Here is a 12,972-nt window from a genome sequence, read left to right as displayed (position 1 = left end):
GAACTCATTCTCTTTTGTCTCTTCTTCTTCATCTTCAGAGGAGGAAGACAGAGAGGCAGCAAGGCAGCATAGCCGTGGAGGTGGGCTCTGAAACATCACGACTTCTAATTTCTCTTCTCGTCTGGCTGGTCATCATCCACAGCTGAAAGCAACATAGGGAAAGGGTGGCTTTCACCATTATGTGGTGAGAGAAGGAAAACGAGGGAGAGACTTTGAACTTGGCAGCTGAGCAGTAGGTATCAGAAAGGGCATGGCTAGCACAAAAGTCTATTGGAAAAGGATGACAAGAAGCAATGGGTAGCAAGTTGGAGAAAGGGAAAGAGAGTGAAAGGAAGAAAGATGGCAGTCTTTGAGGAGAGAAAGCAGATGACAGGTTGGGTTAAGGAATGTGTGATCTTTAAATATGGTCATATAGGATGAGACTATACAAAATGGACTCTAGGATATGGAAACGAGAGGCTTATCTTTGTGATTGTTGTTCTCAATGTACTATATGCAGTTATTTCTTTTTTCCCTTATGGTTAATCTCATGTGGTTACTGTATCTGACTTTGTAAGGCGGTATATTGTATGTACATTTATTTGTTTATTTGAAATAGGGAAGGGAAGGGGGAAAACAAGATGTTTGGGACTGAGAAAGGGGAGGGGAGGAGTGACAAAAGCATGAGAAACAGTATCAATGTGCAAGAAGTAATACACCCCGTGCCTGATGAATGTACCTGTAACCCCAACATTACCCCGACAATAAAAAAATGTTCATGAAAAAAATGTTCATGAAAGGGTTGTTGTACAACTACTTAAAATTTTAATACAGGAGAGGCAAGTAAGGAATGTAGCTATTAGATGAGTGGGAGGGCTAGGGGAAAGGAAAGTTGGAGAAAAACATGGAAAGGGGTAACAATGTTCAAGAAGTAATGTACCCACTACTTGATGAATGTAACTGTAACCCCTCTATACATCATCTGGACAATAAAATTTTTAAAAATGAAAAAAGAAATGTAGCTATTAAGAAAGACTTAATTAGATTCTTCAGTGACATAGAGATGCAAGATTTTTCTTGCCCTTGCAGTTCTGAAAATTCACAAGTGTGTTGAGTATGTTTCCACGATGTCTACTTTTTGCTTTTGCTTTTGTCAGTCATAGGGCTTGAACTCAGGTCCTGGGCTCTGTCCCTCAGCTTTATTGCTCAAGGCTAGTATTCTACTACTTTGGAGTCACAACTCCACTTCCAGTTTTCTGGTGGTTGACTGCAGATAAGAGTCTCAAAGTCTGTCCTGCCCAGGCTGGCTTTGAACAGCAATCTTCAGATCTTAGCCTCATGGGTAGCTAGGATTACAGGCGTGAACCACTGGCACCTGGCCTGTGCTTGTGTCTGTGTTCCTGTCTGTGTTCATCATTGCCCAGCCGTGGCACACTTTCACACAGCTAGCAAGCACATGGGGTACCTTCTTTTGATCATGTCTAGAATTCTAGCTATGCAGTAGGCTGAGGTTGAGAAAATATTAGTTCCAGACCAGCTTGGAAATGTCCATGAAATGTCTCAGCAGAAAAGTTGGTGAAATTACTTCTCAACAAAAGAAGCTAGGTGTGGAGACATCTAAAACAGGGAAACTGCAGTCTAGGAGCATGCCTGGGTAGGAAATGAGACCCCCAAATAACCAACAACCAGCAGGACGAGGGTGATGACTTAGCAACAGAACACTGGTCCAGCAAGCTAAGTCCTTGAATTCAAAGTCTAGTGCAGCCAACCAACAAGAAAGAAAGCAGAGCCCAAATTCATTCTCAAGTTTATCCTGCCAATTACTATTCCTTATTTCCAAGCCCACTCTAGTGCACATAAATTAGTTTTTTCTGAAACTTCACAGGATTTAGAGGGAGAACATTCAAGGCCATGGTTTCATGTGGTGCATTATAGCACAGAATGTTCAATCCCTCTCAAATCAAACATGTAACACAATACTGTACTTATTCTAACCATAATGTACAGGGACGGTGAAGAATTTTGGACACGGAAGAATTCTGGGCCCTATCTCCATATGGCTTAGAAGTTCAGGATCACATCTGAGTTCTGAATTTCATCAATGTGTTCAAGGTACTAACAGTTCAGGAAGAAAGCTGAGCTTCTAAGTTTTTCCACTTGGATGTGTGCATGCAGTATGTATATTCACGCTATACGATCATTTTTTGGCTCTCTGGGCATAAGAACAGATGGCATATAAAATTCAATTTTTTGTTGGCTCTGTTAATTGGATGAAAAATGGTAAATGATAATACACTCACTCTACTGTGTTTAGTATATATAGATAGCCAAACGCGCGCGCGCTCTCTCTCTCTCTCTCTCTCTCTCTCTCTCTCTCTCTCTCTCTCTCTCTCTCTCTGTGTGTGTGTGTGCGTGTGTGCATGTGTCTGTGTGTGTGTGTGTGTGTGTGTGTGTGTGTGTGTGTGTGTGTCTGGCCAGAGTAGCACGGAGTTAGGCCATCATTCTGAAGAAATAAGCCAATTATCGGACTTTAGAAATTTGTCTCTAAGCAAAGAAATGGTATTTTTCCTGAGAGGTAAAATGATATATTTGACCTGTTACTAAAGTGGATTGATACATGAATGGATATCAGTCTTTTGACCTATGCCTTAACTTCAAGAAAACTATAGTTCACACTAATAATAATTAGTATATAAGGCAATTTAGAGGGATGAGGGAGAAGAATGGAAGAGGTGACACTGATTAAGATGCACTGTACTTACAGACTTATGTATTACTTAAAGGTCATATTTTTTTAATTAAAAACAAATGAAAATGTCATGATGATACATTTAAAGTAAATCACAGCAACAATTCACATGAGACTTTTGTAATGGTATATGAAAAGTCAGGTAACTCTACCCATTGAATTCTAACTCCTATACATGAAAAAGAAGATACCTAACGAAGAAGCCATCTGAGAAGAAAGGAGATTAATATTAATAATTGGGCTCGAATATTGTGAGAGCTCTCACCTTGAAATTTACCTTAGCTCTATTAGTATTCAATATTTAAAGGATTCTGATACAGATTTTCACTCATAAAATGATAAGCCTTTTAATACTGTCATCTAATTTAATAAAGGAAGCTCATTGAAAATGACTTTCAGTATCCACCTAATTCAAGTCAGGCAGGTTGTGGATGATACTAAAGACAGTATGCTATGACCTTCACAATCTTGCATTTGCCAGAATATGTGTGTTTGTATGTATATATACACACATATATATATATATAATTAGGTAAATACATCTACATATACATCTATATAGATATCTATGTATATTATGTATATGTACATATAATTAGGTAAAAGGGATTATGGCCTAATGACCATGATAATAATTGTAGCTGCTTTTAGTTGAAAGATTTCTCTATGTCTATCACTCTAGTAGGCACTTTTGTTATTTTATGGCGCTGACTAACCCTATAAATGGATTTAATATATTGATTAGGATCTGTCGTTCTTAGATGTTAGATTCACCCTGTCTATGTGACAATACTAGGTAGTAGACACAGGTAAAAACCCACATCTGTTCATTGCCTCTGAGTCAGAACTCGATCTCCAGTGGTTGGCTCATTCTGCATGCTTTGACTTTCAGATAGTAGGGACTCACCATCACAGGTACAACCACTAGAGCTCATCTGGAAGCCTTCCTGGTAGCTGCATTCATAGCCTCCTAAATAGTTAATGCAGAGCTGGGCACAGCAGGACTCTCCATTCTCACATTCATCAAGATCTGAAGGAGAAAGGGTAAGTCTGCTATGGCAGAAACAGGAATTTAACCAAGCCTCTGAAGCTATGAAATGCCTCATTTCCAAATTAAAATGGCTTCACTTGAAGTTGCACAGTGCAGAGGTTGAAGAGACTAGAACAGGAAAATAATGAGACACACTTTGTGTGTGGGTTTCTCTGCTGCTACTTGTTTATTTTAAAAGAATGTAAATAATCTGCAAATGTACTTAGGAGCAGAGAAAAAAAAAGATTTACAGATTATTCTATTTAAAACAGCCATGGGAGTGAACAGAGAATTTAAAGAACAAAAAGACAGATTGAGAAAGGAGAGCCAAACTATTCATTTAGTAACCATGTGACAGCTGCAAAAAGGAGACAGTCCCCGATTCCAAAATGTGTTTGTTCTAGTACTTCAGATCAAAGAGTGTTCCCTAAAAAAGTTTCATGCTCACAGAATCCTGAAGAAAAACATGCACTTTAGTTCTGAGGGAAGGAAGAATATTTATTTTAAATATTATGCTTTACTTAAGCTAAAGAATATTTTCAGAGCATTTGCTTGAACATTTGTATGGGGATAGGTTTGAATGAGGCCAGGGGGTTTTATCCTAACTTTGTCATGACTACTCTGGCATGTCTTCTCAGGTGAGTATAATCCATCCTAAATGATAACCTTTAAGTTTCTTTTAGCATTATTTTCTAGAAGTCTGAGATTTGGAACATTTCTTCCTAAGACCTAACTGCTTTGGGAAATACCAAAAAGCATGAGATGTCAGAATGAAATGCTTCAACCAAACAGTAGATATGTTAGTAGATTACTAATATAATGACTAAAGATTCTTTCAAACACTACCATCTATTGCCCTAAGGCTTGGCACTTGGGAATTGTACGGTCAAGATTACTGACACGAAGCCTCTGCCTCAATTCACCATCTTTTTGTGGAACTGTTAAGCTGGATGGTCTCTCAATGCTGAGTTTACAGAATCCTGTTACTTCATAGCTACAGGAGTAGCTATAGATCAGAAACAAAAACAAACAAACAACAATAACAACAACAACAAAAAAAGTTTGGTGTCTCAACCTTGGAAAAGACACCGAGTCAACAAAATGAAGACATGGGAAAGGAAGGAAAGTTACAGTAAAGCCATCAGCACAACCATGCTCATTCAGCACTACTCACCATGGCCAACAGAATCACCTCAGATATCCCCCAATGGACAAACCAATCAAGAAAATGTGACACATGCACACACACACACACACACACACACACACACACACACACACACAGAGTGGAATTTTACTTATCTATTGGAAAGGATGATAATTCTTATTAGACCAGTAAGGAAATAGAAAGTAACACTTGGGAAAATATTGCATTAAGTGAAATAAGCCAGCTTCAAAGAAACAAAGGCTGCATGGTTTCCTTCACTTGTGGTAGATAGAATGTACCTATAAATATATAAGTAAAAAAGTTGGGCTGTATGCAAGTGGTTACAAATGAATGAACTGAAGCATAATAGACTCTAGAGAGCTCAAAGTGTATATAGTCTTTTAGAAAGACTAGATCAAAACCCAACAAAATCAACACCAGGAAATGGATACTTGTAAAGTGGGGGAGGGCAAGAAGATAAGGAAAGATGACTTGAAGGGGAAAAAAGGGGGAGAATACTGGTCAAGAATTTATTGTATATACCACAAGAGAGGGAAGGGATGGGTCAAAGGGGAGAATGTTGAAGGGACGACACTGATCAAGATGTATTATATTCATAAACTGCTTTGTAATAGGGCACCTCCTTTGTAGAACTACTTAAAGACATAAGTCATTTAAAGAATGCTGCTAGTCAAGGAGAGGAAATGACTAAAAACCATCTAAATGAAGATTATCTGGATATAAGCAGGCTCCTGCAAAATGTCACAAGCAGAGTCACTAATCAAATTCCAGAAGACAGACAGACATGTAGAATTGAAACCTCTGTAAAAGTACTTAAGGATAATAAAATTATAATAAATTCAATTAAACATTGGAAAACATTTCAAAAGGTGTTTGTTTTCTCCTCTATATCAAAACTTCCTTCGTCTTTTAGATTAAATAGCATGGACAGAGAGGTTTAAATTTTTTGAGAAGACAATAAAAATCATCTCATCTGAAAATCTGATCTTCTTTTTCCCCTTCAATTTCCAAATTTAAAATGTTCTCAGTGCCAGAACCTTCAAACATATCAGCCTCAGTGAGGAGGAAAACGGCATTGCATAATTCAAAAATAAATCTCTCTCTGGTTGTTATTTTACGATCCATTTTGGATTCTTCCTCCATTTTTGTTGCTTTCAGTGTAGTTCTAACTATTTCCCATGTCCACAGTCTTCAAAGGTCTTCTGAAATCATTTCTTAAAATTCCTTGTCACTTCAACCCTTAGGTGAACTGTTTTCTTACTTTCTTTTGAAGATCTTTGTTGTTGCTTTTTTTTTTTTTTTTTTTTTTGCCAGTCCTGGGCTTGAGCTCAGGGCCTGAGCACTGTCCTTGGACTTTCTCAAGGCTAGAGCTCTACCACTTGAGCCTCAGCACCACTTCCTGCTTTTTTTTTTCTCTAAGTATGTGGTACCGAGGAATCAAACCTGGGTCTTCATGCATGCTAGGCAAGCACTTTAACCACTAGGCCAAACTCCCGGCCCCAATTGTTGTTGAGTTTTTTGATTGCTTATTTTTTCCTTTAAATTTCCCTCCTTTCTGATGGTCATATTTTACCTATGTTGACCAATGTGAAATATACTACATCATTCACCTACATGAAAGTTCCGTGTAAATCAGGAAGAGAACACTGATTTCAATCCAGCAAAACACTTGGTTGTTTCAGCTTTGACCTCAGTAAAACATTAAAATAAAAGATGTCATTGTTTCTGTCAACAATACAGTCACTGGATAAACCTTCCAATATTAAAAATGAGAAAACAGTCCTCTTCCTTGACCATACAATTGCTAAATTTAGATATTTGTTGCTCTTTATATTTGCATTTTGTAAAGCTACCTTTCAAATTATGCTTTCCACACATCTCTAGGTCTCAGTCAGTGCCAACAAGTCTTGGCATTTTAGGTTTTGCATTGAGGTCAGGACTGATTGATCACTTAAATGTGGCTGACTTATTTTTACACTTCTGTGGCTATTCTCATATTTTAGAAAACAGTTGATACTAAAATAAACTTGAAATTCTTTAATATCCTTCATGCTTAAATGTTTTTAAAAAGCATACAGGGCTTTAGTTTGTTCCCAGGCAAATAAGCCAAGTATGGTTATTGCACTCCAAATGAATCATTCACAAGAGTGAATATTTGGTCTTGGGAATAAGTTTTATATTGTTTGAAAGCGAAGTAAGCTTGAACCATAAGGAATGTAACATTGTCATGTTGACTGCTGAAATCTCATAAATATGCAACTTTCTGCATTTTGACCCTGGCAGATGCTATATTTTTTTCTAGCTGTAAATAAGAATGTCACTGAATTGTACTATTCAAATAGTAAAGTTACCAAATTATAAATTGCAAAGAAAGAGTGTATTAATTTTTCACTTTTTCTTATAAAATGACAGAAGGAAGGAAAGAAGGAGGACAGAAGAAAAAAGGAAAGAAATTATTTTTCCATAGATGTATGCACTAGCATAGTAGAAAAAAAGATATTTTTCACTACATAGAGAGGTAAGGAAATCAATTTGTTTTTGATAAGTTAGCCATTTAAGACTCTGACAGCAATCCAGAACTTCTTATTGGATCAAGAATTACAAGTAATGGCAACGTTTTGGTTTAAATAATTTATGAAACCACGCTGCTGTGAAATTTCTTGAGATTTATTCTCTGTTGCCACAATGCCAAGACTAGAAAAGAAATCCTTAAATGCTTAATCTATGAAATTGTATCTCTCTTTTAGATTCTCCAAATTATTTTCCATTGTACTAAACAGCATGGAATGGACAAAAGTGCTTTTTACTCTTCATATTATAATTTCAAGAGAGCAAAAATAAAAAAGAAAGAAAGAACATATGGTCCCCAAATTCCTGAATGATGACAAATCACTTCTTGGGGTCTTGAAAATGTCCTCACAGCCTGAGAGCGTGGCAGTGTGACATGGTTCTATGTCTATCTATAGAAGTTCCTTTCTCTTTTTCTTTTCCAGATGATCTAAAATTAAACATTCATTATGAGGAAGGGTCAGAGAGAAGATTTATTTTTCTCACTACACCAAATGGCATAAATATTAGTAATATTTTGGGAAAATTAGAGGTTTAGCTTGGAATATCCAGAGAACAATTATCCTTTACTACTTTCTTCTGAAATAGTCATCTGCTATGTCAGAGGTGAACATTCAACTGCATCACTATGTAGTTGGAATCTAAATGCACCTGATTTAGTTTCTGCTTGCAGTGGAAAGTGAGATGCATGGATGGTAGCATGTGTTGTTGGATTTCAAATTGCAACCAATGATTAACTAGACCTTGGGCTATTTTCCTGTGAAAAACAGGTAAGCCTATGTATTTTGTTGAAATATGTTTAGTCTCCTTAATTTGAAAATAAATATTTAAGTGTTCAGGTATTTCTTTTGTTGTTGTTACTAAATATAACCTCTTCACATCATCATCCAGTCAGAAACAGGGTTCAATCGCATTCTCCTGAAATTTGAGGAATGCGGCTGGTATTCTAGCAATAAGCACTGAAATGACAAGGGTAAATGAGTCCAGGTGACATTTGAATGAACATGGCATTTACCAAACATTACCTATGCATGTTTTCTCATCCGAATCCAGCTGGTGTCCATGGTTACAGGAACAGCGGGGCCCACTAATGCCAGGTTCACAGTGGTGAGAACACTCACCATTGTCCTTCTCACAACCATTGACAATTTCCAGTTCACTCCCTTTCCAAAGCAAGCAGAAGAAGATCATTAGCATAGCAACAGAGAAGCCTGAACACATGTCAAGGAAGGACATACTTTATTGGACCAACTTTATTGGAAATTTAACAACACTTGATACCTATAAAGGAAAAGTCTGAGGGTTACTAAGCTTTTGTAATTAAAATATTAATGAACTTGTGAGTAGTGCAGTTTCTAACTGTCTAAAATAAGTTATTACCTAAGTGATGCAGAATGGAAGCACTGAGTCTCCCAGTTGTTTTTAAACACTTATTCTAAAGAACACTTACCCTAGAAAATTCTTCTTTTAGGTTTTATTTTTTATTTATTTTTTACTGTAATGTATAAAGGGGTTACAATTATATTTGCCAGGTAGTAGGTACATTACTTCTCACACATTGATACCCTTCTCATGGTTTTGTCCCCCATTTCCCTATCCCAACCCCTCCCAAACATCTTGTTTCCCCCTCCCTTTTCCTATTTCAAATAAACAAATAAACGTATATACAATATGCCAGGTAACAAAGTCAGATACTATAACAATATGAGATTAATCAAAGGGCAACAAAAGGGAAGAGAAGTATCATAGTACATCAGGAACAACAATCACACAATATAAAGCTCTTGCTTCCATATCCTGGAGGTCCTTTCATTTAGCCTCATCATATATGGCCTCATGTATCTAGGTTTTGTGCTATTTAATCCTCTGCAATGAGAGAGTCCCAGGTGTGTACTAATTATAGATGCGGGAAACCATTGAGCCTATGTTCCTTTGGGTCTGGCTTACTTCACTTAATATGATTTTTTTCAAGTCTTTCTATTTCCTTACAAACATTACCCTAGAAAATTCATAGAATATATACATTATATATACATATTTATACATTTACATTGAGACAATTTCATTAAAAACAACCGAGATCATCACAAGCCAAAAATCAGATCTATAACATCTCAATAGAAGCAAGTTAAGATTTTGAATTTTTAATCTAGATGATACACAGTGATTTAATGTCATATATTTAAAACAAGAATATACAAGTGATCCTGGTTGCTTCTCACAGGCCTACCTGTATTATTGCTGTATCAATAAAAATGCAATAAAATGTCTGGAACTTATGTTATATTCTAGTAACATTTTTTGGAGAAGAAGATCTTATCTAATCATCCCATATCGTGAACTTTCTAATTTCTACTCACAAGATAGTGAGAGCTAATTCATAGTGCACTATGAAGATTGAATGTCTGACTATAATGTCGTTTGGGACTACTCTCAGAAGAAACTGCAAAAAACAAAATTCTATTTTCTAGGAAAAGTCAATGCAAGTGTATCCTAAAGTGCACTTGTTAGACAGACATATAATTCGTTGTTAAATGTGACCATGCTCTGAAAAGATTTGTGCTGCCTACAGGCTCTGAAACATCTCAACATAGGAGTTTTCATGAAGAAAGTTGGTACTTGGTTAGCAAATATTGTAGTCTTGTTATAGCTTCAGAAAGAACTTAGGCAAACACTCTCATAAGGGAACTAAATATAACAAAGAGACTCACATCCAATTTGCTCAACTCTAGGGCAAATTGCTTTTCTGAATAAATTCTAGAGAAAGCCTGTACTCATTAACTCATTAGCAGTCATGGCCCTTTTTCATGATAACTGATAATGAACATGTCAAGTTGTAAGATGCATTATTTCGAACAATTGTGAAATGTGTGCATTCCCTAGAACTCTGGCTATGTTTCAAAACCAAATACTATTTGCATTTTTTCTTTCCCTGAAAAAAAATCCCTAAGGCATTCAGAAAGACTAACATGAGAAGTTGTGTCTTAATTACTAGTCGATTCTCTCCAATCTTATTTAGTTTGCTCTTCCAAAGGCAAATATCACTGTAGCAAACTGCAGTCTTTGCATAGTAGAAATGTAGTGGTAAGCGGCCAAGAAGCATACACACCACAGAGCAAGTAAAGTCATTCTGACCAAGGAGCTCAGGTGAGGAGTTCAGGATTATCTTCTGTCCTAGTGCCTTTGTTCTTCTTTGAATTATCCCTGATAAAGAGACATGCAATGAATAGGAGCACAGGAGAAAGTTGGAAGGATAATGTCCCTCAAGCTAAGAGAGTCTAATTCAAGCCCCAGTGCTGTCACTCACTGAAACTGTTGGGCTCTGGGCTTCAACACTGAGAGGCCAGTTTAACTGCCATGTGAGAATGGGAGCAAAACATCGTTGGGGGCAGAGACTTACAATTCGCTACTCCCTTTTGGTCCTTTCAGTTTGCAGAACTACCAGACTTGCAAGTGCAGTTACCGAGTACCCAGTCAGCTCACATGTAGGTAGAAAAAGAAGAAGAGTTGGGAATATAAAAGATTCACATTGAGCTGGAGCAGAGATAAAGAGCAAGGTAGGAAGGTACAGAAAGACCGAAGGGAAGATGTGGTCAGCTGTGCCTAAAGATCACAAGGGCCCTGAGCACATTAACATCTTAATTCATCCCTAACTATGGTAGACATATTAAGTTGGGTAGCTGAATCTAGGTGAGGAAGACAGCTAAGGCTGGAGGACATGCATCATAATTGTGTGAATAGTAAAGGCAGAGGGATGAGGCAAAAAGAAGGCAACGCAGAAGGTGCTGCTTAAATCTGTCTGAGGAAAAAGGGTGCATGTTGCCCCATATAAGTCGAAGCTAAGTTTAGCTTACAACCTCTTAAGTAAATACACAGGGTGGCATGCAGGGGCATATAAACGTATTAATTGAAATATGGTAGCTTAGCAAACTAAAACAGGAAGCAGGGGAAAGGGTTAGCTGAACGAAGAGAAGAGAGGAAGAATGCGGACAGGAATTCAATGTATATCCGGTAAAATTAAGAAGAGTGAGGGAACCAGTGTGTAGGGGAGGGGTGAGTAAAAATGTTAAAAGGCGTGACTTTGACCAGGATGCATTGTATTCATCAGCTGCTTAGTTCAATATCAACTGCTTTGTACAATTACCTAGACATAATTTTAAAGAATGGTCTGGTGAACAGCAGTGAGAGAAAGAGGCAGAAGGCCAGCATGGAAGGAAGACACATTTGGACATGCGATAAGTCACCTGAGGTAGCACACAGCTTGCACTGCTTCTTTGGCTACTGGGAGTTCTTTTTCCTAGAATTGCCCATTGATGTTTTAGTGCGAGGTAAGTATTGCCTGGCAGAGGTGACAGAAGAAGAGAGAAGTTTCACAAAGAACACTGCAAGTGCCAATGAGGCACGAGTCGGACCATCTGACTAGCAATGAAGACGCCTGGATTTCCCCACCTCCATCCTTCCTTAGGATGTTTTCTCAAGATAGTCCCTGCTGTTGTTATACAATGTCACACATTCCGTGCATGGTGAATGTTGCCACTTACTGTAACAGTGTTTTCCATCAAAGCCAAGGTGGCAGGCACAGGTGGAAGTTCCCACTGAGTTCACGCAGTGGTGACTGCAGAGATCCAGGCCTTCCTAGCACTCCTTCATACCTGCCCAGAGAGACACACAATGGCTGTCTATGTCATTACAGCTCAGATGAAGACTTCAGTGCACTACAAAAATCAACTAACTCTTCTGCAACGAACCCCTAACATTTAATGTGACAATCAATACCACATAGTCTGGAGAAGGAATCTGCCAATACACCAACAGTTTAGGCCTAGCTGTTGGCCAGTTACCATCAAACACTTCAGTTAGAACCCAGTGATATCTACTAACTGGGAAAAGGTGAGAAAAGATGTGATCAAGATGCATTGTAGACACAAATAGAAAAGTGGCATGAAAATTGCTTTGGACCAAGACATGTGAAAGGGTATCAATGTATGGGAATTAATGCACCATCTATCTGGCAAATATCATGTAACCCTTCTATTAATTACAATAAAAATATATGAAAAAAATATTTAATGGTATAGAATCATTGCTTAGAAAAAGAAGAAAAGAATAAACAGACCAAATCTCTCCTATACTGATTTGACCATGTACGTAGGAATATTTATCGCATTCTTAATAAGTATTAGCATCTCCCCATTTTAAATGAGATAGCATGTGTTTGGTCTTTGGTAAGGCTCTTTGAGTCTTAATGTAACTGTTACTAAGTAAGGCATGTAACCATGGATCTCGATCTCCCTCTCTCTCTCTCTCTCTCTCTCTCTCTCTCTCTCTCTCTCTCTCTCTCTCTCTCTCTCTCTCTCTCTCTCTCTCTGTGTGTGTGTTTCTGTCCCTTTTCTCTCAGTCTCTGTCTCTCCTAACCTATGGTCACTTCTGTTCTATGTGACTCCAGATTTGTTGCTCAAGTAATCCTTGACCCTACAA

General features: G+C 37.7%; 1 pseudogene; it reads right to left on the bottom strand.

Annotated features, from left to right (window-relative positions):
• Window positions 1-3,555: 3,555 nt before the first annotated feature.
• Window positions 3,556-12,972, bottom strand: part of LOC150068502 (uncharacterized) — a 473,749-nt pseudogene continuing 464,332 nt past the window's right edge.

This window comes from Megascapheus bottae, chromosome 1 (assembly GCF_031878675.1).
Source record: "Megascapheus bottae isolate mThoBot1 chromosome 1, mThoBot2.hap1, whole genome shotgun sequence".
Taxonomy (NCBI): Eukaryota; Metazoa; Chordata; class Mammalia; order Rodentia; family Geomyidae; genus Megascapheus; species Megascapheus bottae.
The sequence above is the reverse complement of the archived record's forward strand: the minus strand, read 5'-3'. Positions and strand labels throughout refer to the sequence as shown.